At 35.0% G+C, this 7592-nt stretch overlaps 1 long non-coding RNA gene across 1 annotated transcript; it reads right to left on the bottom strand.

Moving 5' to 3' along the window:
* Nucleotides 1–1369: 1369 nt before the first annotated feature.
* LOC125489832 lies at nucleotides 1370–3113 on the bottom strand. Its single transcript, XR_007267268.1, has 3 exons — nucleotides 2680–3113; nucleotides 2155–2270; nucleotides 1370–1551 (listed from the first exon to the last, which is right to left on the bottom strand). It is a non-coding gene; the product is annotated as an uncharacterized LOC125489832 (long non-coding RNA).
* Between the last annotated feature and the right edge of the window lie 4479 nt (nucleotides 3114–7592).

The following is a 7592-nucleotide window of genomic DNA, read 5'->3' as shown; positions in this document are numbered from 1 at the left end:
TCGTCCAAAGATAGCAGAGATATAAAGGTACTTTGCTGCAGCCCTGGTGGAGGATTATAGCTGGAGGTTTTGAAAATATCGAATATCTTTGGAACTACTATGACTATCGGTTTGAATTATGTCTCAAAAAATAGTCGTGAAATAGTCGCTTCTATTTATTATAATTTTAAGCTTGATAAAAGCTGTTAAATAATTATATCAAATTCTTCATACAAATCAAAGTGGACGAGAATGCCAAAGCAAGCCAGTACACAAAAATAATAGCACCGTAGCATTGAAGTACTCATGTCGAATTAATCTTTAAATCATTTATTTCGTCATACTTTGCATCAATAGTATCTAAACTAATCTTTGGTATGACATTTTATTGCTTTTGCTCTTAGCCTTTACCTTACTGTGTACAGAGAAAACGTATGCCTATACATGCACACATTTATCTCTGTTATCTTGACAAACGATAGCGATGACGACTACCGCGATGTAGTACCTAGGTCAGTTATTGTCATCCCTTACTATCCCGTAATCAGACAAATATTGCTATCCTTGTCTCCTTTCTAACCGGCATGCATCGCACGCATAGAACGCGTGAGCGAACGTGTCACCGGTTGCATCTTGACAAGCAATAGCAAAGCGGTATTTATTACGTCCCTTACTATCCCGGGATCACACAAATAGTGCTGTTCTTGTTTTTTTATTAGCGTTGATGTGGCCGCCACCTCCGCCGGTGAAATTGGGATTAGTTTTATTGAAGACGCAGTACAGGGTAGCACTCAAGCGATAAGAATAAAATACGGTGTTTGAAATATAACTCATTTAATTACAATCACAGGCTGAAAGTACTTTTATTTATACTTAAGTTATTCATTAAACAATCTTTAGGTAGATTAGGTTTCATACAATTATCTCAGTATTATTTGACTATTACCTATAAACATATTTAGTTTAATTTAAAATAATCACAGTTGGTTTATTGCTAAGTAATAATATAATATTGACGTAGTTCAATAAAAAAAAAACATGGTATGAACTTAAATATGTAGTTATTTCACTATTAAAAATAATTATTTTCTAGCCCTATATCATAATAAGCTTAAGTTAAAGTAATCACAGATTGTTCATTAGTAGGTTTAGGTAAGTATAATCACGGTTATTGTCATAATGAAATATAACTCATTTTATTACAATCATAGGCCGAAAGTACTTTTATTTATACTTAAGTTATTCATTCCTTCATTCATCTTTAGTAGATTAGGATTTAATTATTTTTAGTCTTCATAGTAAAAAGTCACGTGACCAACTTAGTTAATATTTAAATTCTGTTTTCAGTTTCAGGCTTAGATATACCATGCTGCACATGTAGCATTTGGCTTAGTATACCCTTTTTGCAACACCTTGTATAATTGTTTTAATAAATATACCTAAATAACTTCGTAGGTGATGATAGGGTATCTATAATAACCAGATAACTGAATCCTGTAGGTGTAGAACTTGCAAAAATTATGAACAGCCACTGTAGCTTGCGACGTTATTGAAGAACACACGTAAGCTGCGCTGAAAAAAAAATTAGGCAAATTAACGTCATATTGATAAAAATATTTGTTTTTTTTTTCAAATATTATATACATATAAATATGATATACGAGTAGGTAGATACGAGTAGTAATAACGTTATTTCACCTAGACTATTTGTTTGGTAATTTATTGTCATTTGGAGACCACAGCAAACAGTGGAGTAAAATTTCTTATCAGTAACTTATTGCAACAATAACTTGAAACTGCGAACTTTTGTGCGAAAAGGGTAGAGTAGAAATACTGTTCATTAGTGTATTCGCTTTTTTCAATATAGGTATATGTCCCATAACCGACCTCTATTGTTTTTGAGCGAAAGAGATAGCTGAGTAAACAATTTAGCTTTTGTCCAAAACCGGTTTGGTCGGACGGTGCGTTTGAAACTTGTATGAAATTTCACAGGGTGTGAATTACTCACATAGGTATTGGTAGTTCAGAAACACGTTTTTGTCGCTTGTAACTGATAGGTACAAATGAGTTTTGACAAGTAAATTGGCTGTTATAACTTTATCAACTTCAGCACCACAACACTGTATAGGCCTAGCATAAGCACAATACCATATGAAAATAGTGATAAATTCTTACCCAGGATTTGTTATCTGGTAATCATGTATTCGGAGCCATTGCAGTTTTTTAGCGCATTACATCAATGCAGTCATGATAGTTTATCGGCGCATTACATCGATAGGCTGTGTTTTCACCTGAAATAATAATAGGTAGGCTTATAGGTAGGTTACACATATTTTTTTTAATACATATATTTATTTGCCTAGTTTCATTCAGAAATACAAACAATAACGTCTTTTTTTGCTATTGAGGGTTAAATATTCACATTTAACCAGGCCTACCATATGTAGGTAATCGATGATACCCACATATTTTCGTATCTACTAAGATATGTACATGAATGCCTTGATTGCATGTATGCACAATTTACTCGCTCATAGTGTAAAATTGCTAATTGAATAACAATCCCCATACATATTAAGCATAGCTATTAAAAAATAATTTGACTACGTTACTTCAATAAAAAATCATGTTAATAAATAAGCTGAGCATAACAAAATGGGATGGCTTGCTTTGATATTGAGTATTAAAAAGGATACTTACTTGCAATATTCAAACATAACACTCACTAAACACTCTTATCTGCATTCACTAATATCTTTTAGAATATAACATCTTGAATATTCATTTGCGTATAGAGCACTCACAATATTTTAACAACCAACAATAACACCGATCGTGACCATAGTTTGCACTAAACTGTAAACAAATTATCAAACAAAACATGCAAAATACTAACCCCAACTTCACCGGTGGCGGCGCGCGGCGGCGCGCGGCGGCGGTCACATAAGGGACGTAATAAATACCGGTTTTCTATAGCTTGTCAAGATGTTATGCGGTCGCTCACGCGTTCTATGCGTGCGCTGCATGCCGGTTAGAAAGGAGACAAGGATAGCAATATTTGTCTGATCACGGGATAGTAAGGGATGACAATAACTGACCTAGGTACTACATCCCCGTAGTCGTCATCGCTATCGTTTGTCAAGATAACAGAGATAAATGTGTGCATGTATAGGCATACGTTTTCTCTGTACACAGTAAGGTAAAGGCTAAGAGCAAAAGCAATAAAATGTCATACCCAAGATTAGTTTAGATACTATTGATGCAAAGTATGACGAAATAAATGATTTATAGATAAATTCGACATGAGTACTTCAATGCTACGGTGCTATTATTTTTGTGTACTGGCTTGCTTTGGCATTCTCGTCCACTTTGATTTGTATGAAGAATTTGATATAATTATTTAACAGCTTTTATCAAGCTTAAAATTATAATAAATAGAAGCGACTATTTCACGACTATTTTTTGAGACATAATTCAAACCGATAGTCATAGTAGTTCCAAAGATATTCGATATTTTCAAAACCTCCAGCTATAATCCTCCACCAGGGCTGCAGCAAAGTACCTTTATATCTCTGCTATCTTTGGACGACTATTTCTGAAATTTGGCATGTCATTACGACTATTTCACGACTATTTTTTGAGACCTTAACCAAGTCGATAGGCCTTACCGTTTGTTCTGCAGAGGCTGGAGGATTATAGCTGGAGACCTCCAGCTATAATCCTCCATAAAGTATAGCTCTAACTCCGAAAGTATGATACGACTATTTTTTTGGAAAACACGACTATTTATGACTATTTCACGACTATTTTTTGGCATCATCAGAAATAGTTTCTATTGAGTTTAAATTTTGGAGGATTATAGCTGGAGGCACGTCCCGCCCCGCCTCAGCACGTCATGGCCAGCACCAGAGGTAGGTCTAATTATAATACCTTTTACAGGGGCAGAACATCGAATTATAGAGGATACCACGGAAATGGAAGCCGCGAATTTTTTCCGCGAAGTCGGGGTAATTTTTCTCCGAATCGTGGAAATTACCATGCCGATGGCAACAATTTTTCTAATCGGGGAAATAGGCGAAATTTCCATTATCATAATAATAACTATAACAGCAACCGTGGCAGAGGCTATCCCCGTCATCAAAACATGTATCCGGTGATAAATGAAGACGAAGCGTCGTCACCATCAACTTCTTCAACTGTACCGCAAAATAACGAACATCAGTTTTTTCGTGCCTAAAGATATTATTCTAAGTTGTAGTAATAATGTTCGGTATGTACTCATGTCGGTTAATGAAAACAAACATTCTTGGTTATTGGATACCGGCGCCTCGCTCTCCGTCATACGAAGCGACTTATTATCTAGAAGCGCTACCATTTATAGAGATGAAACAACAATTAAAGGAATCGGTGGACAAGTTAAGACAACTGGGTATGTTTATTTAAACATATCGCCAGATAATCATAACATTATGCGCCATAAATTTTATGTGTTTGATACCTTACCATGTTCGGCCGACGGAATTCTAGGACTTGACTTTTTAGACAAGTACCGTTCGATAATTAATTTAGATACGAATTACTTACAGATGTACTGTAATGATAATGAACTTTATGTACCTCTGTACTATACAAATAAATTGTATATGAATATAAATAACTTTTTGATCATACCTGCGAGAAGTGAGTCAATTCATTACATCGAGATAGATAAAAGTATGACAGATGACTGTGTGGTTTGCGCGAGAGAGCTAGAGAAAGACGTATTCTTAGCTAGTACCATAGTAAAGCCAAATAAGGGTATCATACCTATTCAAATACTTAATACTTCGGACAAAGACATTACTATACCTACTTTTCAACCAGAAATACACGAATTTAGTAAATATGACGTTTGTACGTTTAATAGGTGTGAATCCAAATTGAACCGGAAATCAAAATTATTAAATTTACTTAAATTAGATCATCTAAATATGGAAGAAAAAGAATCTTTATTACCTATTTTTGAAAAATATTCGGATATCTTCTATTTACCTGGTGATAAACTTACTACTACCAATGTTTATCAACAAAAAATACATTTGAAACCAAATACAAGTCCAGTATATGTTAAACCATACCGTTTACCTCATGCTCTGAAACCAGAAATTAAGAAAAATATAGAAAAAATGAAAATATGAAAGGCAGAGCACAACAAAGCATCGATTTCCTTGCTATAATTGTGGAAAACGTGGCCACTTTAGTAGAGAATGTCTGTTCCGACGAAACACATCACAAGAAAGCAGAAACATTCCTGCAAGCCGTGAAAGCGAAGATGTTCAATGTGAAAAATGGTTCCTGGATAGTGGAGCATCAGCACATATGTGCTATAAGAGAGGTTCCTTTCAGGAAATGAAAACGTATGTGGGATCTCCTCTTAAGTTGGGTGATGGCAACATTCTTGAAGTCCATGGAATAGGAAATATTTTGATAAATAAGAATATACAAGGCAAGTGGGAGAAGAATATCTTAAAAAATGTATTGTACGTACCACAGCTAAAGAGAAATTTAATATCGGAAGGAGTATTAGCAAGAAAAGGCCTCGAAATATTTAAAATAGGTACGAATGCTATGCTATATGAAGGCAACAATTTGATATTGCACGCTTCCTTGAAAAATAATAATTTATATGAAATGAACATGAAAGTGATTAGACCGGATGAAGAGTGCAATATAGTAGCATCGATACAGAATGAGTCAAAAGTTGGAAATGAAGTTGAAAATGACGTGATAAGTAAGCAACATGAAGTGAAAGTGATAATACGCACAGAATCCGCTGACATTCCTGTTGTCATGAAGAAGTTTGATGATGTGGCAAAGAAAGTATTAAAAAGTATAGACGAGCAAAATACGAATCGATACCGTAAAAATGGAAAAAGTGAAGAAATTAAGTTACAGAAGAAGAAAAATAAGTGGAGAAATACCTATGTTCAACGGCAAACGACAGATTTTCAAGCAGAGTAAAATATGACAAACAAGAAAACAAAGTCACAGTGAAGATGAGAAACAGAGGTTCGTGGTCCAGTGGGAGACAATTAGAAACAGTAGAAAGTGGTCCTGTCTTATGGTCTAGTGGAAGACCACCCCATGTGTGCCTGTTAGCCACAGAGACTGACTTTAGAGCAGGCATAAGCCTCTTGCCATGTTAAAGGTTTATTTCTGGATTGTACATTATGTTAAGTAGCTAGGGATGTAAGTATAGTTTACAAATTTAAGTGGGAGTGTTGGATTTGTAAATTTGTAGGCTGTTTGTTGATGAGTAGGTGCCGCATAGAGCTAGAGTTTGTGGTTGCTTTATGTCACATTATGTCAGAGCCTATGGTTGTACTTACTGTGAAATAAATTATCTAAAAAGAAATCTAGCTTGTTTTCATAACTCTAACAACATTCACTTTCAAACTCAATTTACTTTAGCCACTGTGACCTCCAACAGGCGTATTACCAAGTTTCTTTAAGCCCAGACTCTAGAAAGGTAACTGCGTTCACAACTGACACAGGACAGTACCAGATGAAGCGCCTACCAATGGGTATGAAGACAAGCCCGAGTGCTTTCTCTAGAGCGATGACAGTAGCTCTATCAGGATTGACGTACGAAAAATGTCTTGTATACTTGGATGACCTTGTAGTTTTCGGCAGAAATTTAGAAACACATAACCGAAATTTATTTGATGTTTTTGAAAGATTACGTAAGGTTAATTTAAAATTAAACCCAAGCAAATGCCAATTTCTCAAAAAAGAAGTTTTATATTTAGGACACGTGGTTTCCGCAGAAGGTGTTAAACCGGATCCCCAAAAAATTAGTGTTTTAAAAGATTATCCCACTCCAAAATGTACTGACGACGTAAAAAGGTTCGTCGCATTTTGTAATTATTATAGAAAATTTATACCATCATTCTCAGAAACAGCCATGCCTTTAAACAAATTAACTAGAAAAGATGAACGTTTTGTTTGGTCTGAACAGTGCGAACAAGCATTTCAAAAATTAAAAACAGCATTAACAACCCCACCAGTTCTACAATATCCTAACTTTAATGATAACCATGAATTTATCTTACAAACTGACGCATCAGGAGTAGCGGTAGCAGCAGTATTATGTAATAGTGATTTAAGACCAGTAGCATATGCTAGCAGACCACTCAACCAAGCTGAAAGAAATTACCCTACCATACAAAAAGAATTAGTAGCAATAGTATGGGGTATTAAATATTTTAGGCCTTATTTATACGGTCGAAAATTTACAGTTAAGACAGACCACAGACCACTCGTATATTTATTCGGAATGAAAGATCCTTCGTCCAGACTTCTAAAATTTAGACTAGCATTAGAGGAATACGATTTTAAGATTGAATATGTGAAAGGGAAAGATAATGCAGTCGCGGATGCATTATCAAGAATGTATATGACGATGAATGATTTGAAGAGTATGAATGAGAAAATGATGACTGTAATGACTAGGGCCCAGAGTAAAAAGATGCAAGATGCAAATAAACAAACGGATTCGACACAAAATGCACGTACAGAACATCGGACTGATCACCCGAGAGTTGTGGAAATGCTAAATAAACCTGATTTTACAA

Source organism: Plutella xylostella, chromosome 17 (assembly GCF_932276165.1).
Source record: "Plutella xylostella chromosome 17, ilPluXylo3.1, whole genome shotgun sequence".
NCBI lineage: Eukaryota > Metazoa > Arthropoda > Insecta > Lepidoptera > Plutellidae > Plutella > Plutella xylostella.
This window is presented reverse-complemented; position numbering and strand designations above follow the sequence as displayed.